The 27734-nt window shown below is 31.2% G+C and overlaps 1 long non-coding RNA gene across 2 annotated transcripts; it reads right to left on the bottom strand.

Moving 5' to 3' along the window:
- Positions 1-231: 231 nt before the first annotated feature.
- Positions 232-17515, bottom strand: LOC143223518 (uncharacterized). Of its 2 annotated transcripts, none has more exons than XR_013012946.1 (3): positions 17422-17515; positions 7723-7914; positions 232-793 (listed from the first exon to the last, which is right to left on the bottom strand). It is a non-coding gene; the product is annotated as an uncharacterized LOC143223518 (long non-coding RNA). The 2 variants fall into 2 exon arrangements; XR_013012947.1 differs by lacking the exon at positions 17422-17515 and adding an exon at positions 17283-17419.
- Between the last annotated feature and the right edge of the window lie 10219 nt (positions 17516-27734).

Below are 27734 nucleotides of genomic sequence, written 5' to 3' on the forward strand. Positions count from 1 at the left end.
AAAAAAAAAAAATACCAAAAAAAAAAGACAAATGGAAGAAGAATGTTTAAACAATTAAACACATTAGAACTTAATATTACATTATAGATAAAAAATAACTTATTTTTTTATAATCTTCAAATTATGCTTAACATCACTTGTTTGGCCTGTGTTACAATTTTTTATTGGCAAGAACTAAATGATCCTGCTAGTAATCATATTCTCAAGAGTGAAAAGTTAAATTATTTTAGTGAACTATAATAATATTACCTGTAGTACGCTTGCACCTCTGCTGTAGTGCCTCTAATGGTGGCTGCTACAAGCTGTGCTCCATGTGTGTTAGAGCGACACCTTGATACGCAATCAGGTACGTGTTTCACTTCTTGGTACTGATTCATGATGGAAATACTGAGGTTCAATCCAGAAAAAGGCACATTCTTGGTATTATCCCTTTCAGTATCACAGAGTAAAGCAACTGAAAGCACCAGAAAAGTTTCTACTCCACCAGTGAGTATTTGACATAGATTAGCTAAATTATCACAGTCACAAAAATCTGTTGTATATCAAAATCTGTCTAATAGTTGTTTTTTTTCTTTTCACCAACAAAGTATATAAACAAACAGCTATAAAACTTTATCACACCATGTACAATGAACTAAGTGAATCACAACAGCTTGTACCACTGGTCAACACGGACAACTTCTAGAATTTCAATCTCCAGGTTATGGTCCTTCAGTGCAATTGGCTCCCCCACACAGTAGGGGTGCCTAAAACATTTCCACTATCTTAGTTGCTCATGGTTGTTGAAGAACACCTAATGAAAAAAATGAATACTACAGAAATACATTTATACAAGAACACCACACTCAACACTGGCTCATTCTTGGTTTTATTTCATTTAACTCTGAACAATTAAAAAAAAACATTGCATGAATTAATCACTTTAAAACATATTCTAATGATTATTGAAGCTTTGCAATTAACTCTATGTAACCAATGAACTATAAGCATAAATTAGTTGTCATGTAAAATAATTAACTGATATAATTAAATTGATTATAATATTATGAAAATAAGTAACTCAAAATTAGTGTTTCTAATTTTAACTATCCAAGTAATTGAAATACTGCTATCATGTTTTCTTTAATCATTTTGAATTGATTCAAGGTTATTCTGCTTAACCCTCTCAAAAAGGTATCCATAGTTCTTTCTTACATTTAACAGATATTACCTATAATGAATTGAATGAAGACCTATCAATTTTGCTCAGAGTGTGATCATTGGTCCTATGGGAAATTTAATGACTAGCTTGGATAAATTTGTAACAACTCTTGACACATAGCCAGAAAGCCAAAACATTTTGAGAGTTAGTGGAAACTGTCTAACTCATGCACGCATTTAGTCTATGTTATTTGGTACATTATTTAATTAAATAATTATTTAGTGCATTACTACCATTAGTATAAAAAGTAGGGCTATATGCTGATAGCAATTGACAGTAAAAAAGAGACTGGGTAAGTACTTTATTTCTTGTTTTTTGCAATGGGCAAATACATGTATAGAGTATGACAACTTACACTAAGCAGAATTAAAATTTTATTAGTAGGAAAACAGATCTACCAAACCAAATGAATATGCCTAAAATGTAATTTGAAATAAAGTTTCATGTCTTTCAATTACTAACTGAACAAATTTAATATGCATCGAGCACAAAGCCAGCTGCTCAGAACAATATTGTATTTTTTATGTATTTATAACTATATAAATCAACTTTCAATGAAAAATAAATGACTTTTAAATAGGTCACTGATATTCAAAGCATTCCATATGGTATATCTGTCTAGGTTTTGATGTAAGATACCCAAACAAATAATAATGTGAACAAATGGGGGGAAAAAATTTTGTGTCTAATAATCATAAAATCAATTAATTTTCTTTAATAGCAATATTTGGGTTTGGGTAGCCTTAACTATTGGAAAGGATGGCTTTGAGCATTGTTTCAAGGTAGTTTTTGCCTAAATCTTGTCTTAGAGTTTTGAGCAAATTCCTGTACAATCCCTATTATGAACCACTATAATGGTTGACTATAAAGCATTAGATACAAAAAATCAAAAAACCCAATACTGCATTTAAGTTGTACATCTTTCACACATGAAAACTAACTTTAGAAACAGCAAAAACATTCAGAACAAAATAACGTTGTATAAATTGCTTCAACAAATTTTAATAGGTTTAATATTTTGATATCTGTTTCATTTTCATATACATTTAAAAATATATGCAACTTATACTGTTAAATTTGTATTGCACAAGTTCCACCTGTTCTCCAAATCTGTAGAAGATTCTTGAGTGTAAGATTCAACAACATTTTACAAAAGCACTAGCATATCTTCAGATACTATTACCAACTGAACTTTTTGAGAACCTCAAACTAAAATTTTATAAATCAACACACCAAGAGACTGTTTTTATAATACTGTTAGTCTGCTGTAGTCAGTATACTATAAACCTTGGAAGTTATAATCATAATGAATGCTTATTAATCAGAAAACTAGATATTTGACAAAGAACATTTATAGATTTCAAATATTACAAACCATCCAACTTAAGAGAATCAACTTCAAACATTAATTTCTCTATGAAAACATCACAAATTTAGTTGAAAAACTGACATGTGAGCAGAGATATCTTACCTGTTAAGTAAACTACCAATGTCAACATTGAATTATTCATTCATTATGAACCATCTATAAAATATTCTGTTCCAAACCAGATAGAAGACTTAGAACTGTTTGTAAAACTCTTGTATGCAAAACATTATTTGCAATAACCATTAATATGAATTGTATTATTATTTGTATATTAAAACATATTTGTGTTAAGAAATTTGTGTATAAATCTTGTTGGAAAATATCATAAATGATATATACCAACCTTCAGTTCTAAATTAAAATTAAGATTTCTGGCTGTTTGAAATCATAATATGTAAGGTATAAAACATAATAAATCAGACTCATCTGAGATAAATTATGATCTTGAAGTTACTGTGGTTACATATTTAATTTTTTTGCACTTTTAGAATTAACCTTGTTGGGTTTGCTCTCATCATCTGACAATTTTCTGAATTTACCAACACAGAGAAGAGTATATATCAACTTGCACAGAATGCTCAATTCTCCCACATTATTGTCCATACATCAGCATAACTTACACAAGACTAGTCTTTCATCAAAAGCTAGATTTCTTAAATGAAGTTGAGGTGTGTAGTAATTCATTTCAGAGAGAAGTACCCATTGAAATTCATTTCAATACTACAGATGTACTTCTGAAATCCTAAAAGCCAGAATAAACACACTGATATGGAGAATGGAATTGTAGTATCATAAGGACCACTGGTTTACCAAAAGTTTGGACCATTGACAGGAATGTTACAACCCAGACCATGACAAAAGAAGTAATTGAGCAGAAGTTGAGGAAAACCCAGAAACAGGACAAAGGTCAGAAGACTGAATTCATTAGAGAAATGGGTAAAGACCAATCTCATAGGAGAATGGATCAGTTTTTTCACTCAGAAATAAGGCTTTAATCTTAGCAGAATACCTTACTGCTCTAGATGCCACTTAAATCACACACACACACATATAAAGAGTAAGAGATGTGCAATATTATAATTACACATGAAGTTGCACACATTCTCAAATGTGATTACAGGTATAAGAATACTAGATATGCAGGATAAGAGTAATGTGTTGACCTGCACTTGAATTGGAAGATTTTCAGAGGCGAAAACTAGTAGTAAATAATTACTGGATATGTTCCTGGATCTAATGTGACCTTCACCTGAAATGGTCAGCCAAGTTACAAAATTAGCCTATTCAGTGAGCACCTAGGTAGATTCAATGTTAAGCTCAACAGTTCTCAAACAGTGCAATGAGAACAACAGATAAGGTTAAAAAATAAGTATGTAAGGTGTTCCCAATCCTGGTTGGGATATGCGATATATGTAGAACAAGCATTTTATTTATGATGTTTGAAATGCCATACAATAATATCCATGTAGAAGTGAAAAATGTACCACCCAAAGAAACACCAGCCACAAGATTGCAGCTTCAATCCACTTTAAGATGTTATCATCCTCTCATGGATCACCATCACAGAGGGTAATATTTATCTTGTTGAATCCCAAAGGTACATGGAACAATCAGAGTTCTTAGAAAATGAACCCATTCAAATGTGGAATCTCATTTTGTAAGGGAGAGACTGCTTTTGAAGTGACAACTCGCATCAGATGTCTAGGAAATTTTGTAAAAGTGATGCAAAGCAGTACAATTATAATTTGATTATCATGCATAAAGGTGTGGACATAAGGGGAATCTACAGAGGAAACAAAAACTAAGCTACTAAGAATTCCATCTCAGTTGAAGAGGTACAACTTAAGGAAAAGAGAAATCTGAAATTGAAGAGACAACAAGATGTAAATAAAATTGTAAGAGTGTTGTGTTCATGTTCATTCACATGCAAGTCTGCAGAATATCCTCTCAATAGTTATGTGTATGGAAAGTCAAAGACATCATCAGATGGTGAATATGATGAGACAACCTAAAAATTCACTTTGGTGTTTATAAACATTTCAAAACAAGATGGATCAAATGGACAAGTCAATATGTTAATGTAGCTGGAGCAAGATCTGAGGAGCATGATTTGTTTTATAAGAAAATAACTTTTTCTAATCCCTTCTGAATCTTTTTGTTAAGCAAGATAACAATTAATAGACCTTACTGAACAAAAATATTCCTCTTGGTAAGAATGAGGATCAAACAGAGAAAGTAACACAAGATTTTAGGTTGAAAGATACAAGTATATGGCTTTTCAAGAAAATAAAGTTTGTGATTCATGAAACACAAGGAAAACAGATTGCAGAAGTTCTGCCCAATGTTAAAAATAAAGATGAAAAACAAGCAAGTCACTAAGTTTCTGATGGGAAAAAGTAAAGAAAACTACACCCATCTCACTTAAAACTGCTTAAGACCTTGGGATCATTTAACATGAAAGACTTGGAAGAAGTCTTTTAAAACAGACAAGAAGGTGATTCATTGTCTCTGAGGTATGAGAACTGCAAGTAAGGCAACTCTGTAACCAGCTATGGAATAAAGAAATAAACCACAATCATGAAACAATACAAAAGGAAAGAACAAATATGTTGACAAGATGAACAGATATTATGAAGAATGCTTCAACCCCAGATGGTAACCCAATAAAATTTATAAATAGCCAGATAAGAGAAATAGATCTTCAGACAAAGAATCAAACAGTTGGTCAGTCATGAAGCCATAGATATTGAACATCAATGTGAAAAGAGGAAATTCAAGGATGCCATAGATATTACACTGGTTATAATTGTAATGCTTCTCTATGAGAAAGTGAATCTAACAATAGAAATCATGGTTGAGCTGACCAAAATGGAGCAACGAGAAGAACTCTGAACTTCAGTTGTCAATCTTGGTAAACACTCAAGAAAGAAGATGGGGAGGAGGACAAACAAAGGAAGTTTTCTGAAGACTGACTCAGGGCATCCACCAGAGAAATTTGATCTAGAATTAAATACAAGCAGAAAGAGAAGATGGTTGACTGAGGTAGCAAAGACAATATTCAAACAATCTGCCAAAAAATGGAGGGTCAACTCCACAATAAACTAGAGAAACACAAGCAAAAGCTCCAATAAAAAAATGTTGCTCTAGATGATAATCTAAACTAACTCTACAAGAATGCTGTGTGTGAATAAAAACAGAATAGGAAACATATACAAAGGTCAGAAACTCAAGACAATCACACTACACAGCCTAAAGTTCAAACATGTTGATGTAAGCTGTTACATCCAGCAGGTGCCAATTCTCCAATACAGTTCTTCAAATAAAGTGGAAGCATCTATCTAAAGGATAAGGAAGAAAGGGAGATCCTGTTTTTGTACTCTTAATTAAAGTAAAACTTGTTAAACATGAGATTGATGGCATAAAGGCATGCTATGTGACAGTGCACCTGAAGTCAAATCCCACTAAGAATCAAGGCTTCACTAGAAATGTCTAATGTCAATGCACCCAAATGGAATGACAATATAATGTAAAGCCATCATCCCCTAATTAGAAAGGGTGCATAGAATTCCAAAGCTTACAATGCAACAGGAGATGGCTGAAGTGTTTCTTGAACTCTAGCATTCCAAAAGCCCAGATGTATCATATACATTGTTGGTACTAAATGGGAATTGGAGTTGTGATGATCCATCCAAGAGATACTGTCAGCTGAGCAGCAGATTGAGTGTGTGAGACTAAATGAACAAAAGAGTCAAAATAATCCATGTAAGAGCCAATACTAAGTCAATGACAAAGACCAGCAAATCTAAACTACTTATCAGAAAATGTGAGGAGCTAAAGGGCAATGTTCCTCAATTAAATATTCACATGAAAATGAAACCCACCTGTAACACCAATATGTAACATGAAATTAAAAACCTAAATACATTGATCAATAATAGTACAAAATGCAGCCACTAGATCTCTGTACACTATAGGCAGACTATTTAAGTAAGGCCTCCAAATGTAGTTGTAAGATTTCTAATATACGTACAGATATTTGCAGCAGTAGTTAACAGTGAGTTTAGAATTCATAGTATGTTAACAGCATGATTGTCAACAGGGTTAAAGTATACATGTATTTCAAATATTTCAGTTGGCCAAGTCTACCTATTTTGAATTATTTCATATATTCACAAACAAAATATATATATTCAAAATATATAGAACATTGTGTTTGACAGACATTAGATTTGATTTAGTAAAGATGCATTACTTTTAAACAGTGACAAGACTTTTGTTGATTTTTGTTTCACAAGTTAGACTTATTCAGGTGGTATCATGCAATTGTAATTTTCTTCTCCATAATTATTACACTGAAAATATGCAAAAACACACAACAGAAAGAGTCACTTAGTTTACCTACTAATATCATCCTTCACATACAAGAAAATAAAAAAATAAAACATTATCAAGGTGTGTAACAATGAATAAGTTTGAAGATGGTACATTAATGAATTTACATCATACGTCTGTAAATGACTGTAACAAAGGCTGCTGTATTACCAGTTTTTTTAACCTTCTTATTATCACAATATTAAATAAATGTTCAATATATGCTTAGCACTATAATTTTCATATATTAATTCTGTGACAAAAAAATAACCTAGTGCATAATTTTTCAACATTACAAGATAAATTAAAATGTACCAAAAATTATGGATACATCATGTGGATAGGTTGATTATCAGGTTAAACTTAAATTGTAAACCACATGAACAATGACAGCAATTACACTTTAGTTTCACTGACAACATCTAGATGGAAACTTTAGTATTTTGTACTTACTTTGTTGTAATAAAAAATGAAATATTTACACAAACTTAAAATAACTGAATCATTTTTACATTAGTTATAGCAACAAACACACTTTTAGCAATTATGGAATGGTTATGCAATTTAAGCACAGGTGACCAACCTTTTTTAATATTTTTGTCAATTTTAAGTTCTAAATTTATAGTAAAGTACCACTAATCCAAATATACACCTCAAAACAAAGTCCTTTGGAACTGATAGGCATTTCACCTGTTTTTACCTCTCAGGTTTTAGTTTAATCACCTCTGTTCTAGGATCTACTTACATTATTACAACCTAAGTACATAATTTCAATACTTACCCTCGTTAGAAAGAGACATTTGTAATTAAAAATTCTTCAAAGGTTGAAGTTGCTGCATAACTAATCATATTATATTTATGGTGTTTACTTGCTTGACAAAATAAGGATGCTTTGTCATAAGCACATGAATACCATCTGGAAAGCTTTCCTCTTTCAAGATCAAGTGTTAAACAGTTTCCAACTGTACTGCACCTACATATAAAAATCCAAAAACAATCTACTATAAAAAAATAAAGTGTTCATAAACTGTACACATTATAAGTTGTATGCCATCTACCATAAAGTGTTTCACAATTCATACACAGGTTAACTTTCCTCAATCTAGAAAAAGACATCTGTGAAAATCTTTTTGTTATTACTACTGCAAATAATTAAATAGTGTTTTCTATTCTTTAATTTTTGGGAGAAAATTCATGTCAAATTTACTCCAGAAAACTTGATCAAAGCATACATATATATAACTATGATACCTAACAATTAATGAACCATCTTCAATGACTTTGCTTGTAAATTTCAAAAGATTTACAGATGTTGGAAACCTTTTGACAGTCAGATGAAGTCAAGGTGCTAAAAAAAAGGACACGATTTTTTGGCATGTAGTGTTCTTGAAACTTCTTACAAATTTCTCCAACTCCTTACAATGATTTTTAGTAGACAAAGCTCATCACACCCAGACTTGTGACGTTTTCTTAGCTTTTCCAAATAATTGTTTCATTAAATAAACATCGAGTTTTCTTATGCTTCCAAGCAAAGTATTATGATGAAAATGATTTTTCTCAGCTGGCAAAGATGATTAATAATTATATTTCTCATGAGACATTAGTGTTAGACCTATTATGTTTAACACTACTCTCTTCAATCAATCCCATAAGATTTTTCATAAACAAAAAGTGTATGATAGTATTTCAAACAACTGTCTTCCATATTCATTGCTGATGTTTCACTCAATACAGAGCCCATCTAAAGGACTGAATAAATAATGTGTTAAAAAATATAGAGATTTAAAGGTAGAACATAAGTAACATAATAGGCTTAATACTAATCTCTAGTACAAGCTGGCAGATGCTGCCAGTCAGTTTCCTTCCCTCTAGTCAGCAGTTTGAAATTAGTGATAGTGGCAAGTAGGATCCAAGACAATGTCTCATCTCTATAATCAACTCTCTCTTCAAAACAAATTAGCTTTTGTTGTTGCATTCCTATTCATAAATTCACAGTTTTGCAAATATTTGGTACTTTGTTGCACAAAATTTGGCATTACGTTGATAAAGCATAAGATGCACGGGTTGTGAAAAATTATAAAACTTGATGCAGTATTTAAATTAAATTGGCCACCAAAATTTCTTTAGTTTTTATAAATATTCAAGCATTTCTTTGAAAGATATTTCAGTTGTGGGCAAATGCTCAAAGTCTCTCTTTACATGGATTGATTTATCATAGTTTTTGTTTTGTTTTCAGACAAAACTGTTTATTTCATGTCTTTTATTTTCCAAACATTTTAGAAAAATTTTAGTCCCTTGTATTCGAATGAAAAATGTGTTTCACAATTGTTTTATTGAAATAGATCCATTTCTTTCTGATCAGACACCAATTTTATGCAACAAAGTGCTGAATTTTTTGCAACAATGTGTAATTTCTCATCTTGAAAAACACAAGGTATAATTACCAAATTACCTACCTAATTAGATTCTCACTTGAAAAGAAACTATTTTGAAATAATTTTCCTGACATAATTAAGTTCTCACTTTGAAACATACAAACAAACCTACAACTGCAAACAAACTTTCAAGATACCTTAAAAAAAGTAATAAAAATTAAATAAAAAGATCTAGTGATGTTTTTAAATACTGGGTATTAGGAGCAAGTATTAAAACTCCACATTGTGATACTATTGGTACAATAAGAGCCTGCAACTCAATAAAGAAATTCGCACATAAAACCTTAACTCAAACACTGCTGTCCGAGATGGAGCTCTTAGAGATATACCCAGATTACCTTTCCTTTTACAATACAGGTTACCATTATACTCACTTCTCCTTTACACAAGTGGTGATGACATTTACACTTTCTTACCCCTAATTTTATTTTTACAGTTTAATGAGTTTTAAAAAGCTTTCCATAAATAAACAGACATGATCTTCTTAATTTATAGATTTTAACAATATATAAACAAAAATTGAACAATTCATCTCCTAAAACCATCAATAGTAGTTCAGAATTCAATGGTATATTGATGTTTTTATTATCATAAATTTTCTTTTTTCATTTGCACTCTTTTGGAAAGGGGGAAGCCATGCAATAAGGTTATTTGTTTGGAATTAAACACAAAGTTAAACAATGGGATATCTGTTCTGCTCACTATGGGTGTTTCAAACCTAGTTTTTAGCATTGTAAGTCTGTAGACATACCAATGTAATAAAGTACTCTATATACTTGCAATTAAAAAGGAGCTCAAACTTCTGAGCCATCCATTGCAAATGACAACCAATACATGTTTGACAGCTAAATTGAAATAAGGTACAAATATAAAAAAAATAAATCACTGATAATAAAATTATGTAAACCAATGCAAACTAATAATAAAATACTAATGAAAATCTAAAATATAAAAGTGAAGTAAAATTAAAAACTTCTAATTAAAAACAAAACATCCAAACATTTGAACATTTAAAAACTTAACTGTGGCTATGGGAATCTAAATAATGAAACAATACTTAGATAACAAGGAAATTAATGAAACTATCTCTTACATTACCAACAGTTAAAAGGTCATCTAAAGACACTATCATTCTAGTAGGAAAACAGTACAAAATAAGTCTCAAGTAATCCAACAAAAAATACTACAAATCCTCAACAAAATTTAATGTTATTTTTTTAAAAATCAAGTTTACAAAAAGATAAAAATAATCTAGAAATTCATTTCAACTTGCATGAGCATCACAGATAATGATTTTACAACTGCTAGTAATGAAGCACTCATACAATTTTAATTACACAGAGTGTTCGGAAAGTCACTGTGCAGTTTTGTTGGTTAATAAAAATACAAGTGCACAGTGACTTTCCAAACACCCTGTACTTTTTTGTTTGTTCAGAACACCAGTTCTCATTCAGTCACAATATGAGAAACAAAATTAAGTATTCAGTATATTATTTTCAGAATCTTGATCTTTAATTAGTAATACATGGTACTTACGACAAGCTTATTGAAAATCCTCTACATAATTAACTGAATTCTGTCACAATTGATTTTTCTTTGTAATTATTTTAGAAGTTTAAAGAATGATCATAACTATGAATTAATTTTGCTTTTCAGAAAAACCCTTTTTCTTTTTGCTGGTTACTCTGGAATAGAAGTTCCATAAAAATGAGTTGGATAACATAATATGCAAGTGTTAGAATTTAAAGATTCTCAAACTTAAACTGAACTTCAACCTTTACATTCTGTATAATGGCATTAAGAAGTTACTCTTGGGAAACATCACATCCCATTCAGTGAATCCACACTCTTAAGGTATCCTTGAATATATATACATTTTTTCACAGGATTAACCAAGGATACCACAGAATCCTACCAACACTGATTTTAAATGCAATACGTGTACCAGGCTTTTCCACTGTTTATGGTAGCTGCATTACATACTAAGTGAAATATGGCAAAATGCAATTACTGTCATACTTAACCAAATGTCCTCTTATGAGATGTAAGGAACCTCTATATACATTATGCATTTCCAAGAAATATCCAATGAAACAGTTTTATATCATACATTTGTATGTTTTATCAGATCTATACAAGGTTTAAGAATTACTAAGGTATGGGTTTTTATGTTCTCTTTAACATCATTAATTATTAAAGAAAAAGGGTGGAGGTTTGAAGTTTTGTAGAAATATAGGATTATCTATTTTTACTTTAAGAAGGTTGAGAGTTTTACACTGAAAGATTTTAAGATGGTGTAATCTTACTTCATGGTTATATCTAAATACAAAAGGTAACTGTATTTACACCACTGGCAGTAGGAGACAAGATGTTGTTGGTTCAAGCACTCAACTCAAAATTAAGTTGCTCCTTAGTTGCTGGTAAATTTGACATCAGTATCAGGATTTTGTTAGAGTTTTTAAATCCATAACAGATTTGGGTGCTTTGGCCACAGACATTATCTATAATGAGGGCTGGTAATGGAAAAATAATTTTGAATTTTGGTCTCATTATAATATTGCTTGTTTTGTATTGAGTACTGATTTTATATACCTGTGAAAAATTAAGGTATTTAATAGCATTAGATTTATAAGCACACACAATCTTTCTTGAACTAATCAATGTTTGTACAAACACATTTTGAAATACTAATAGTTTTACTATTACTAAAAAAAAAAAATGTCTTCATGGTTTGCATAGGATTGTTACAAATGGAGTTATGTCAAACTAATTTCATAATTGGGGTAATTCAGGATTTAGTGTTACGACCCATGCCATTTTATGTCACTGACACAGATTAAGAAATGCTCAACAGGTTATTTAAATTTGCTGATGGCATTAAACTGTTGGGTATTATTGGTTGTAAGGAGACTACTACTACTTAATAACAACAACAACAAAAATCTTGAATTATTTTACAAGTTCAGCTAATAAATGGCAGATGACTTTCAATTATAATGAATACAAGGTAGTATATATGGGATATGACAATTTGAATTGAGTATAACATTTACGGAAGAAACAGATCTTGGTGTTCTGGTTTCAATTTTTTAAGCCATCATTAGTGGCTGGATAAAGAGAATTAAGTTGTACCTACAGAAATATTGAATATGAGTCTAAACTGGTTATAATGTTATTGTATAGGTTTTTGGTTAGGCCATATTTGAAGTTCTATGTTCAGTCTTGTGTTCCTTACCTTAGGAGATTGTTGTAAAGGGTTCAGAGGATATGTGGATAAAAAAAAGTCATAAAAGGATAGATTAAGATCTCCAAATTTGTTTTATCTTGAAAAACGAAAAGTTAGAGGGGATTTTAAGAGAACTGATAGTGTTAATTCATCTTTTTTTCTTAATGGTAAGACTACAGAGACAAATACAAATTTTAGCATGGTAATCTTCAGACGAGAACTTTACTTTTCTAAAAGGGTGGTTGGCCTTTAAAATAGGTTGCCTGCTTTTAACTATTTTTAGATGCAGTTAATTTAATGGAGTTTAAGGGAAAATTTGATAAATATTTGAATGATAAATGCTTGCTTTGAATTTTTTTTTTACGTTGTGGCTAGAATGACCTAAATAAAGCAAATATTTCCTTGTCTTTTAATGTTATGTTATGGTTTGTGCAACTTGCAGTTTAGAATTTGTAAAGTTTCCAATGATTGGGAGAAATACAATTCGAGATTTTTCCAGGTCAAAATTTTCAATGTTCCAGGACTTCGCATGTTTTTATTCCTTAAGTGGATCTACATTTTACTGTGTATTTATATTTAAACTGATGACATGTAAAACTGATATCTTTTAATAGCAAGTATCTGTATCTATGATTTAATAAATTATAAGTAATAATACTGAAAACATCTGAATCTTGTGATACTTGCTAAAACTAAAAAAATCAGTAATATATAACATATGCAAGACATATTGGTTACTGAATACTATCAAATATACATTATCTTTAACAATAGGAAAATAACAGTTATAAACTGTAGTTTTGCATATTTATTTTTATCTACTGCATAGCACACACTACAATTATAAAAATATATCAAAACAAAATATCACTTTATACCAAAAAAAAAATTCACATCAAGTTTAGGTGGTATAAAAGCATACAAAAGCTTAAGGGTAAAAAAAATGTATACAAATATTTCAATATTCGAAATTAAAGTTATATATGGCATCATTCTTTAATAAAATAATAAAAATTAAATTATTTATACATCTTAACTTTACTGATTCCTTACAGTAAATGAATCACTAGGCAGATGTTTGCACATTGGGTCCAGGGCAATGTCTCACCAGAGAAAATCTTGCCTCCATGATTAGACTAACTTGAAAACAAACTTTTGATATTTCATTCCTAGTCATAGATTTTTTGCAAAATTTGGCATTAATTTGATACTTCATAAAATACATACTTTTTGAAAAATTATAACTATAAGGCTTGAATGTTGTAATCAAATGAAGTCAACCACAAAAATTTCTCTAATTTTTATACATATTCAAGAAGTTTCTGAACAATGTTTTAATTGCTCTAATTTTTCTTTACATGAATTAAATTGTCATAGCTTTTGTTTTGTGTTAAAAACCTTTTGGCATAAGAATGACTTTTATATTTTCCAATCATTTGTTGAAAAGTTTAGTCTTGTATTTGACTGAAAAACATGTTTGACAATTGTTTTATTGAAGTAGAACCATTTATAACAATACACTAATTTTATGAAACAAAGTGTCAAATATTTTTTTGCAAAAATGTGTGATTTCTCATCTTGAAAAATACAAGCTATAATTACCAAATTACCTACCTAATTATATTCTCACTTTGAAACAAACATGCATGATGTCTTCAAAAAAAGTAGTAAAAAATAAAGGTCAACTATACAAAAAATATTTAGGTGAGACACTGTCTGGTGAGAGTTTGTATGCTTATTTAAGTACTTAGCCCTTCATAATCATTCATGAAACATAGACCAGATTGAGTCCAGTTTCAATTGTTAACATTACATGATCAAATGCTTTTTGAATTGTAGCCCATAAAAACTGTACTTGTATTTTTAATTTTTCTGCTCATAGTAGAGTTGAAGCACACGTTTATATTTGTAAAAGAACTAACATCCATTGAAAATAAGTACATTTTATCTCTAATGTGATTTTTCCTCTTTCAGTGGCTTTATCACTACAATTCTTCATTACTACATTTTTTTAAAGTTAGAGAAACTAACCTGAAAAAGTTATTAATGAAGCCAAGTTTTGAAAATAGCTACAAACAATGGCTATTAACCACAGGATAGGAGAGAATACAATTAATGTATGTCACTACAGAATAACACTGGTTTTGGCACTTGGTTTATCAAAAAATTAACACCTCAATTTCTTTAAGGGTGAACAAAAGAATTTAATGCAAAGTTTATAGCATTTAGAAACAAACCACAGTTCTGTTTTTTTTCTTTCTTTCTTTCAAGTAAGCAAATTTTAATATTTTGTAAAGACCTTTAGTGATCAGAACATTTAAAGATATTGAAGTCCAAGAAGCTATTTTCATCAGCAAAAATAAGCAATAAAGGTCCAAAAACCTGACATATATTTCCACAGAAGAAAAATACAGCTTCACAATCCTTTACCTTCTAACACCACATCAATGTTCTATTCATTAACATTTTTTTCTCTCTCTAAAGGATAGCCTCAAAGGACAAAATAATACATTGCTGTCTACATGTTATAATATTATAAGTTAATGAAGCGAGTTTCTCCTAAAATCTGAACATTGTTTATGTGCTGCTTTCCAACATACACTGTAGACTTTTACTCTCACAACAACCTGGTAATGTTGAGCTAACAAAGCACTGTTGTGGAAATGAATAAAAGGCTGTCATCACTCTCTAAAATATTAAACATATAATTTTTCAATTTATGTAAGATCACATTCTTACTTTTCTAATACCTTACAGTAATTGAGTTCTTACTTTTCTAATACCTTACAGTAATTGAATTCTTACTTTTCTAATACCTTACAGTAATTGAATTCTTACTTTTCTAATAAATACCTTACAGTAATTGAATTCTTACTTTTCTAATACCTTACAGTAATTGAATTCTTACTTTTCTAATACCTTACAGTAATTGAATTCTTACTTTTCTAATAAATACCTTACAGTAATTGAATTCTTACTTTTCTAATACCTTACAGTAATTGAATTCTTACTTTTCTAATAAATACCTTACAGTAATTGAATTCTTACTTTTCTAATAAATACCTTACAGTAATTGAATTCTTACTTTTCTAATACCTTACAGTAATTGAATTCTTACTTTTCTAATACCTTACAGTAATTGAATTCTTACTTTTCTAATAAATACCTTACAGTAATTGAATTCTTACTTTTCTAATACCTTACAGTAATTGAATTCTTACTTTTCTAATACCTTACAGTAATTGAATTTTCCACTATTTTATTTCACTTAAAAAAAAAAAGGTCACATCAACAAGTTACCAGAAAATTCTTAACTTTAGCTATTTCAACTGTTTATATATAATGCAATTTTGGTTATATTAAGTTACTTTAAAAGTTTTATTGTAAATAAAGGTCTATTTATTAGAAAAGTTGTGCAATTAATTTGGTATAATCAATTACCTATGAGCAACAATTATCTTAACGAGTGCCATGTAAAATGACTAACTAACAGAAATTATGATTAGATCAGTTAATGTCATGAAAATAATAAACTGATCAAAATTATTTTTCTAATTATCACTATTGATAATAACTTCAACTATCCAGGACCAGACTCTATAAGTAAAAGACTTAAGGACTACCTGCAATGGTCACAGTCAAAGTTAACTGCTTAAGGTTTGACTCTTGTCACCTCTGTAGAGACATAAACCTTGAAAAACAAACATGAATTCACTTTGCTGATAGCCTTTGGTTAAAGCTTTAAATAGTAGATTTAATAACATCCTAACTCTGTATTGTGATTACAGTCATATTAGCTTGAGGGTTTTAATTCTGAACCACTTGTACAGTGGGTCAGAAACTCAAGTGGGATACATTTTATTGAAGCTTAGGATGTTATTAGTTAAATTAGACAGAAAAGAATACACTACTTTCAGTTTCACATCTCTCATATAGCTTAGTATAATTTATAAATCAATGAATAATAGAAAACAGTAATTATTAATTTAGTACTTAGAATGAAAATATGTAATTTCAACTTTAAGGAAGCTATTAGTACTAGTATAACAGATGACTATCATAACCACAGAAAAAATTGGAAAAGCTATCTTAATGCTAAAAACATAAATGATCAAAATACCATATGTTACTTTAAAAAACTACTAATATTTTAGCTAAAGAAATTATTAACTGAAAAATTTCTTTAGCTTAAGACCTAAATAATAATATAAAAGTCTGAAATGCAAAACATTTTATTTTTCCAACTTTTAGTTTTGGTTTTGTTTGTAATTTTATTGGTGGAACAAATGAAAATCCTATATTTAGCAAAGGTGAACAAATTCTTCAAACTTGTAAAGTTAATTATAACTTCTATTATATTCCTGGTGCAAGCAAATACGCTTTATTTATACACACATACACAGACTAGTATTGGCAAGTGTTTATTTCTGAGCCCTGATGAGATTTTTCTGAAAATTAACAACGTAAAAAGACCTTATGTATCTCCTCCATTTCACCGCTACGACTAGCAGTACAACTGCATGAGCTTTATCATATTACTACTAATACCATTATTATTATTAATGTCGGCATTTAAACCATAAGCAGATAAGTAAAAAAATTCAATGTTACAGCCTAGAAAGCTATAATTTAAATTTAAACTAAGTATCATTTCAACATTCTTTCAAGATTGTATATAACCTGAACTTGAGGGATCAAGAAACAAATATTGGGCTGCATACACGTACTCTGACCGAAATACAATTTTTACCCCAATTTTCAGCATATCAAGTTATTATACAATCAGTTACACCCAACACTAACTACGTAGTAAACTTACACTTGTAAGGCTATGTGAACATATTAGACAAGTCAGCGAATATCTTTACAACCTTGCACGAAAGTCTTCGTTAAGTCAGCAAATACTGCCGCCCTCTTGTGTCAAACTATTTACTAAATTATAAATCAACTGTATTATGCTCTCCAAATTTCTATTTAACAATAACGTGGTGAAAAAGAACAACACATTTGCAGTTCACAACTTTTAGATCTATTAGTTTCTAATATTTCATTACTCTTCCTTTCTTAAACCGTAAGTTATAAATAATACTGAAAGCATTTATTTTAAAATTTTCTGGCTAAATCTGTGGTTCCCAATATATTTTTTATGTATAAACATCGTAATTCTAATCAGACCTTTCAACTAGTGACACATACCTGTCGCACATAATAAAGAAATAACAAATGAAATATGTTCTTATGAACAAAGATGTGAGTCAACAATCCGCAAACATTGAATACGGGCTAATGGAATAGGTTACTAACTTGGTTTTGGTTTGTTTTGAATTTCGTGCAAAGCTACGCGAAGGCTATTTGCTCTAGCCGTCCCTAATTTAGCAGTATGAATAGGGGAAGGGAGGTAGTTATCACCACCCACCGCCAACTCTTGGGCTACTCTTTTACCAACGAATAGTGGGATTGATCGTCACACTGTAACTATCCCACGGCTGATAGAGTGAGCATGTTTGGTGTGACGGGAATTTGAACCCAAGACCCTCGGATTACGAGTCGAGTACCTGAACCACTTGGTCTTGCCGATCCTGGTTGCTAACTTAATCAAACTGCCATAAAATTTTAAAATCATGTTTTTTACATATATATTTGCTAGAATCAGCTACAAATGAATCATAAAAGGAAAATAACTTGTCATGAAGTCACTGACAGCGAGAAATACCTTAACCTTTGAATGGTGTGCTCTTCTAATTAATATATTAATTTATTCTTTATGGTTTGGTTATTGCAATAAATATATTTTTTATTTATGATTTATTTTCAAGACTAAAGCAAATGTTGCAAATAATAATGAATAGTATGTTTACTAAGTTAAATTACTTTACAACTTAATTGGCTGTTCAGTGATGTTGAGAAATATATATGCAAAAATAGCTCGTTTGGGTTGAGAAAATATTTTACATAGAAGAGCGAACAACGTATCGACCTTCTTCGGTCATCGTCAGGTTCACAAAGAAAGAGGTAACTGACCGGAAGCTGACCACATGTTTGAAAGGGGTTGTGTAACTGAGTGTCGGAATGTAGAGGGCGGTATTAGATGTTTCAATATACAATTTTATTTCAATAAAATAACAAATTTCAAACGTGTGGTCAGCTTCCGGTCAGTTACCTCTTTCTTTGTGAACCTGACGATGACCAAAGAAGGTCGAAACGTTGTTCGCTCTTCTATGTAAAATATTTTCTCAACCCAAACGAGCCGTTTTTGCACATATATTAATTGGCTGTTATTATATGTATATGTGTTTTATTATAGCAAAGCCACATCAGGCTATCTGCTGAGTTCACCGGGGGAACTGAAACCCTAATCTTAGCGTGTTAAATTCGTAGACTGACCGCTGTACCAGCGGGGGACATCATTGTGTGATCATTTATTAAAAAAACAAAAAACATCAACGACATGATATGTACGTTTTAAATAAAAATAAAAATGATTGTAAATTTTTAAATAACATTTAATCTATGCTGTTAGAATATGTGTCTGTTTGTTTTGAATTTCGAGCAAAGCTAATCAAGGATTATCTGCGCTAGCCGTCCCTAATTTAGCAGTGTAAGACTAGAGGGAAAGCAGATAGTCATCACCACCCTCCGCCAACCTTTGGGCTACTCTTTTACGAACGAACAGTGGGATTGATCGTCACATTGTAACGCCCCCACGGCTGAAAGGGCGAGCATCTTTGGTGCGACGGGGATTCAAACCCGCGACCCCTGGAGTACGAGTCAAACGCCTTAACCTACCTGGCCATGCCTGAGTAAAAAAATAGCCAAATTTTATAAAGAAAGATAAATATAATGATAATAAATAAAAAATTCAAATATTTATGAATTCTCAATAACAAAGAATTATAATTCAATCGAGTTTTTTATTATACACTAAATATTCACTGAGGCAGCTTTCAACTCGCCTTTTTAAACCATCTTCACTCATTTAAAACAAATTTGCCAGTCACATGTTGGTATTTAGGAACAGCTGCAATGATGATTTTAAATTAAAGAAAAAAAAACAGCAAAAAAAAAACAAACCCGTAGTAATCACCCCAAACACCATTCTTCATTCTTTTTGTTTGTATATTTGTTTTTATTGGAATTAATATAACGAGTTATCAATGTTTCAAAAACCTATTTTTGGCCAGTGAATAAATGCATGCACTATAACTCAATATAATTTTTGTAGAGTTATTAATCAATTAATGTAAATTTATTTGTGCCTGATAAGAGAAGTGGGTAGAGAGATGTACTAAGAAATCCTTCCTCAAAGATCTTCATTTATTGTTACATCGTTACTCGAGAGACTAAAGACAATTTAAATTAAAGTGTGAGTGCTTAAACAATGATTGAGAAAAAGTGATATTACAAACAATAGATTATCTTATATCGTCTTAAGTTGATTTTCTAACATTAAACATTTTTTCAGTTGTTAATAAACGAGAAAAGTCTTACGATTAATAACTTATTAAATTAATAACTTTAAAATTGTCTTCAAAGTGTTATTGACCAATATAAGTGTTAAAAGTGTTTAGCAACTTTTGAAGAGTTGCAAATTTCATAAAGTGGATGGCTCCTTGAATTTCTCATTCAAATAAATTTTTGTCCTGTTTCTCAAAGTTAGTATTTGTGGTATTTTCTGGCTCATGCGTGTCCCTCAGAGTAATCACTTCAGTCTTAGTAAATGGAGGTTCGAAGGACGCTAAGGTATGGAATATTTATCTCTTCGATATTTAACTGTGTTCGTCAGGAAAAAAGAGTCTATTTGCAGAGAGTACAGAAGAATAATTTTTATTTAAGCTACAAAACACAGTCACAAGACAAAAATGGATCTATAGTAACTGTGTGTTGAATTGGAACAAGAGAGAGAGAGAGAGGGAAGGTAACTTACACGAACTTGCTTCTCCCATATAAGTTAAACTGAAACAAGGTTATAAATTAGAAACAAACCTAAAATTAAAAATAAAACAAAGATACAAAAGTCCCTTGGAGTTAAACTAAAACTTAGCAAAAAAGATTCGAATAAAGAAAAATTCAATCCTAACAAAAACTCTAAGCCAACAAAAAAATTATGTTACAGAAAAATATCAGTAAAATTTTGGTTTTAAGACAAAACATAAGAATAGCTTAAGCCATATTTACATACAAAAACTATTGTGCGCATGAATGCCATCCATTTATGTTTGAGCGCAAGGAATGGAAGCTCCAATTCATTATCTGATTGGTAGAAAAGATATCTTACTACTCCTGGACTTCACATGTTACCTTCTTTGCAAGAGATACGGTTAACTGCCAATTAAAAACCAAGGTCCCTAAAGAACTAGAAAGAAACAAAGTTTAGATGTGTTTATTTAACTAAATTTCCTAATCGAAATTGAATTAGATGATAAATATAGTAATTTAAAAATATATATATATTAATAAATAGAATATAAAACACACCGAACCATTTTATGCCACATTTACTACTCCATTTACTTCTACACTGACCAGAAAACTCTAATTTTAAAACAACCAAAAAGCGACAGGAAAACAAACCAAATAAATTTTTAATTGCGTGTATCCCATAAAACGATATAAATCAACTTCTGCATGGTAAAATCAATTGCTCAACACATTAAGCAAGTGAAAAGAAAAAACAACATACTATAATACTGTAGAAACAGTTACACACTTTACCTCACCTGTTTTAGAATGAAGTAGTTTAACATATTATGTGTCACTGTGTGTAAATATTGGAATATACTACACTGGAAAATACTCTTTAACAAAGATTTTGTAATACATCAAACAATCTTTTAACAGAGAAAACCTTATATGCTACAAAACCCTTTAAAAACGAAAAGCATACATTACAAAACAACCTTTTAATAAAAACATAATCATGAACGTTATACATTTAAATGAAACTGCTTTAACAATACAGTTCAAAATCACGTTTAGACTCCTGTTTTGCCTATCCACTTTCAGAGCGGACAGGTAACAATAACGATAACACAAAAATATTATTTAAAACAAGATATGATGCCTTTAAAACCTCGATATTACAACATATACATATATATAAATAAATAAAGTCACCTACAGTTTAAATTAGATAAAACTATTTTAAGATCAAAAGAAATATTAACGTACAATACTAAAATACTTTAATAAGGGTCTAAATTAACACATAAAAATACTTTAAGTATAAAACAGAACAAAAACAAATCTCTTTACAAATGCCTTTCAGTATCACAGCGGTATGTCTGTGGACTTAAAACACAAGAAACCGCGTTTTGATATATGTGGTGGGCAGAGTATAGATACCTTGTTGTGTAAAACTGTACTTAATTTCAAACAAACAAACAAACCTTTTATAAATCTCAAAATCGCCTTAAAACTTTTCTAAAAGCAGCGAATCTTCAACACAATGGCAAGATAAACCCTTTGTAAAATCAGAACACCTTAAAATAAAACATTTACAGGAATAATTATAAAAATGAAAATAGCCTTCATTCAATGGTATTTGATATGAAAAAATAATAACACAAAACTTCACTAACACTATTGCTATTATAATGGATTTATTGTTGTATATTTGTTTTAGTGCCTACGCATGTTTCTGTGTAGGTGTCGTTTTTTGCATATGATGTATATTCGTGACTGTATCGCGCATGTTCTTTCTGTTCTCGAAATTTGCACAAAGTTCTTGAGTGTAAAAATCAACAATACTTGTTTGACAAAAGTGCGCTAGAATATTGTTGAAATTTCTACAAACTTGCATGATTCCTACAGAAAGCGGCTAGCCGAGAGACGGAAGAGGATAATATTATTGGACAGCTGCAGTCAGTGTGCTATAGGCCTAGGAAGCTATAATTGTGATTAACGTCTATAAATCAGAAAACTTCAGATATTTTATAGGTTTCGAACATTACAAACCGTTTAACTTCAGTTAATAACTTTGGGCGTTAGCAGTTCTATGAGAACATTAAATATCTTCATCAGCTGGACGTGATCTTGTAAGTGGTGTGAGGCCAATCAAACCCAGTTGGTTTAAGCAAGGTGCCACAATATCAACTCAGAATTAATTTGTTGTTGTGGATATAGATCTCCGATAAAATATTCAGTTCTAGACCGGATATAAAACTCACCATTGTTTGTAAGTTTGGAAACTCTTTTATATAAACCATCATTTGTAATAGCTATTAGTAATGATCATTAGTATAAACTGTATTGTTTTAATGTTTGTATATTAAAATATATTTGTGTTAAAAAGGAAGTTATGTGTATCAGTGTTGTTGGCTAATAACACATATTAATATTCAATTAACTACTAAATTAAAATTAAAATTTCCGGTTATCTGAAATAGTAATACGTAACGTACGTGACATAATAAATCGGAGACTAGTTTGAAACAAAGTATAATACATAACATAAAACTATTTTAAACTACTCTGTATATATAATGAAGGTAAGCTTATATATATATATATACGTATATATAAACAATTTAAAATTCTCAGTACTTAAAACATACTAAAACCCCTCAAAAAAGATCAGTACTTTTACAGGCTGTTCTATTGTGAAAACGAGAGAGCGTTGTTTGGAGTGACAAGACATCTGTCACAACGGATTGATTTTAAAACTCAGGTATTGCAGTCGCGAGTGGTACACAAGCCAACCAACTCGAGGAAATTTACAAGTAAAGCAAGGAATAAATGATACCGTCTTTAACTTTATATAAAAGATATACATTTATTAACATTTGTTAACATAACATCCGAAGGCTTATGATGAATGAAAACAATGACATAGATTACATAAAAATTTACTCATTCAGTAAGTTATATTAGATCTATAATGTTTATAACCCTATCAACATCACTTATTTAACTTTAACGACTTTTGCATTATTCATCATATTTCCACACGGAAATATTATTAGTAGAAGGAAAGTAACAATTAAAACTTACATGGAGTTCGTGCAAGTCTTGCACTTACAGATAAATCGACATTTTCTATGTATTTCGGGAACTTAGCTAAGAGAACAGAAGCAATGGCAAAGCCTTAAACAACCTGGAATCCTCTGGAGCAACCCTGATATTGGGGACAATATTACCTTTGGTCCAGATACACCAACTTTTGTATGGTTTGGCACCATAATCCATTCAAACTCATGGAGGTAGACTTTGAAGTGATTGGTCCAGCAATTAGTGTGGACTCATCTTTTGTTAGTGATTGGTGCCCAGTGACCAAGTTTCTCATCTTATATAGTCTGTCTTGAGTAAACACCTTCTTCCAACTAAGTGATATCAGGTGAAATTTTACATCCCTGAACATAATTGTTTAAACTTACGTACCCGTCTAGTTAGAACCACTTTACGTAAGAATCCTCTCCATTATCACTAATATGCATGTAATGTTAGTTGTTCTTGACAAGTTTGTTCAATGTTCATCTTTCGTTAGTATTTGCAACACGTCCCCAGACCCTATTTCTTTTCTTAGTATTTCACAGTATAACTCAAATCCATTACTTAACTAAGTCGATGCAAAACTCTGCTGTAAAGGAAGTTGAAATGTTTGATTAATATTTTACAATACAGCCATTAGCTCAAAAACTGTAGTTAGCCCGTGAGAAACTAAGTTGAACTATTTGGTTTATTTTAGGGTGATTTAGAACGTGCTCACATTGAAACACAGAACAAGGGGCAGCATTTAGTAACAATAAAAATAAACCAAGAATAGTGTCTGATTACTCATGTGTTTGATCTACCTACTGTGTCCCCTGGTTGGAACCAAACTCCTAATTTTGGAGCTGTAAGTTTGTCAACTCACCACAGACTTACTGGGAGACAATTACTTATAGCAACTTCGGTACTCTTATCCCTGAATCGTGGTTTATGAAGTAAGTTTTGTGGCTTGATGACTTCATGACACCTTGCAGAAAATTAATAGAAAAAAACATGGATGACTTAATCAAATATGTATAGAGTGGTTCATTGAGCCAATTACATCCAGACTCTGTAAAAGGTTGTAGCATGTGTACTCTGACCATCCACCGGACATATGGGTTAACAAATAATATTAGTAGTGTTTATCGTGACTCGCAATGTAATTTTACACAGAATAAAATTATCAATGAGTCCTCATTAAGACCATTGGCTAGGGGTCTGATCCCCCTGTTTCTCCTACCTAAATACGTCACTGAACATCAGAGCTGGATTATTTATTAGGCAGAATAGGCACAGTGAAAATTATCCTTCAAAATTAATTTTTGGTTCAGCTTATGCGGCTGTATGCCCTAGCCAGGAGTAACCAAAACCATAGTCAGCTTTCACTTCCATGGTCTACTGTAGGTCTTTTAATAAGATCATCCACAACTGGATAGTTGACAACAATATCATAAGGACTAAAAATCTGATCCTAAATAGGAAAAGTCAAGATCCAAAATGTAGGGCCAAATTAATTCTGTAAGGTTAGGGGAAAACCCACTTAGTAGGCCTGGTTATATGATTACTAGTTTTCGTGTCTACAGCCTTACACGTCTTATTTCCTTTTACCAGCCACTTTAGGTACACGTTAAACATGAAAAAGCATTGCTACATCTTACATGAAGGTGTTACTTTTTGCTTATAATATTCCTGTATAGTCTGCATTTTTTATGGGCAGTAACTGAATTTGTCCTGTAAGAATGCTTATATCTAATTCAGAGAACCAAATTTGTAGGTGTTATTCCAATCTACATGACAGAAATTATTCCATCATATTCAAAACAACACAATGGTTAGACAAATTTTGTATCTGTAATGTCAGATGCACTGTTCATGAATTTTACTTCCCACTGAGTCGATCTGGCATGGCCAGGTGGTTAGGACGCTTGACTCGCAATCTGAGGGGCTCAGGTTCGAATCCCAATCACATCAAACATACTCGCCCTTTCAGCCGTAGAAACATTATAACATTACGGTCAATCCCACTATTCATTGGTGAAAGAGTAGCCCAAGACTAGCGCCCTTTCCTGTAGTCTTACACAGCTAAATTGGAGACGGCTAGCGCAAATAGCCCTCGTGTAGACTTGCGTGAAATTCAGAAAACAAAAACCATTGATTGATAGTTTCACATCATTTCCTATATTTTAACTACACAAATGAAATGATATTAGTTAACACTTGTACAATACAGATTCAAACTGTATTTTCCTGAAAGTATGGCGCGATTTCTTCACTAGAAATCTCATAGTTGCTAAATGTTGTTTTTCTTTTTGGTAAAGCTTTATAGGTCGGTGCCCACAAATAACTTTATAGATACAGATCAAACTTTAGCATTATCATTTAATGTTTTCCTTCTGTTCATGTTCTAAATGAAGTCTACTGGACAACACTTATAAATGAATTTCTGTAAAGGTATTTATATTAAAATTCGTTTTGTCATTAGCTTGCATGCGAATATTTACTCTAACCAACTTCAGCTAAACCCAGTTGTTCAGAGTAAAAATCCTTTACTATTTTATATTGTCATTAACACAAACCGCTGGGACACCATATCTTCTTACATAAATTGATCCATTCATTTCAACTGGCATAAAAGTAAAATATATAGGTAATCTCAATGAAATTAACCCCATTTCACCAAAATGTCAACCAGTCATAAAGAAAACAGCTCTATAACTGCACTTGGAGAGAAGCCTACAGCTAGTTTATGGGAACTTCTGTTACACAGATAGAAGAATGCGATTTTCACGAGATGTTGGAGTGCAATTTCAAAATAAAGATCACTCAGAGCGCGGTAAACAAGGATTATAAAGTCACAAACCCCGTTATGTTGTCACTTCCTCGACCAGTAAGTTTATAGCTTTTATAATCGAGTGGTAGTCACACACATTAGTACATATATCATACTTCATAATATTATCAGATGGTTGGAATGCAAGGAATGCCATGTTTATTCAGTAATCTGTCACGTTAATACCCGTCTTAGCTGTGTGATCAAGTGTTCATTGTAAATTGTGATATAATGTGCAAGTAAAAGTAAACAGCGAGCAATGGAAGCTGTACTGTTAACTTATTAACAGGTACGAAAGATTATCACAGAAAGTACAAAGGGAAAGCAGTTAAGTTGCATGATACCCCACTGTTTTATATACGAGTCTCTCGCTTTATACCGGGTTCGAATCCCTTTCACGCCAAATATTCTCACCATTTCAGCCGTGGGAGCGTTATAATGTGACGGTTAATCCCACCATTCGTTGGTAAAAGAGTAGCCCAAAAGTTGACGGTGGGTGGTAATGACTAGCTGCCTTACCTCTAGTCTTGCACTGCTAAATTAGGGACAGCTAGCGTAGATACCCCTTGAATATTTTTGAGCGTAATTAAAAAAACAACAACAAATTCTCCTTATATATTATATTAAATTTTCTTTTCATTCTGACACATATCTTATAAATTTGATTATGGAGTATTGTTCCAAAGCTTGTTTATTACTCCTCACAATCCCACCAAGTTGTTTGAGTGCATTTGACATTCCAAGTTTTTACATGAGTACATAATTCTCAGTCATGCTCATACTAGGACTTTGTGCAAGCCAAGCCATAGCTGTAAGAAAAATATATATGTAAAAACGGCTGGTTTGGGTGGAGAAAATTTTTTTACATAGAGGAGCAAACAACGTTTTAAGCTTCTTTGGTCATCATCAGGTTCAAAGAAAGAAAGAGGTAACTGACCAATAGCTGACTACATGTTTAAAGGGGTTGTGTAACTGAGTGTAGGAATGTAGAAGGCATGCTTAGATGTTTCATTATATTTATTAATATAAGTATAAAGGTGTTCCTTTGTGTTGGTTTATTTTGGGCTTGAGTTGTTGTATAAGTAAGGCTTCTTTAATTTTGAGTTTATGTTTGTTCTTTATTTAGTATTTGGGTGTTTCCTATGGTTATGTTGTGTTTATTTGATTTGCAGTGTTCGAAAACGTGTGAAGGTGACTTTTTGTGTTCTTTGAATCTGGTTTCCATTTTTATACTTGTTTCTTCAATATAGAAGTCGTGGCAGTTATCACATCGTATTTTGACTTTTTGTGTTCTTTGAATCTGGTTTCCACTTTTCTACTTGTTTCTTCAATAT

This window comes from Tachypleus tridentatus, chromosome 8, assembly GCF_004210375.1.
Source record: "Tachypleus tridentatus isolate NWPU-2018 chromosome 8, ASM421037v1, whole genome shotgun sequence".
NCBI classification, from domain to species: domain Eukaryota; kingdom Metazoa; phylum Arthropoda; class Merostomata; order Xiphosura; family Limulidae; genus Tachypleus; species Tachypleus tridentatus.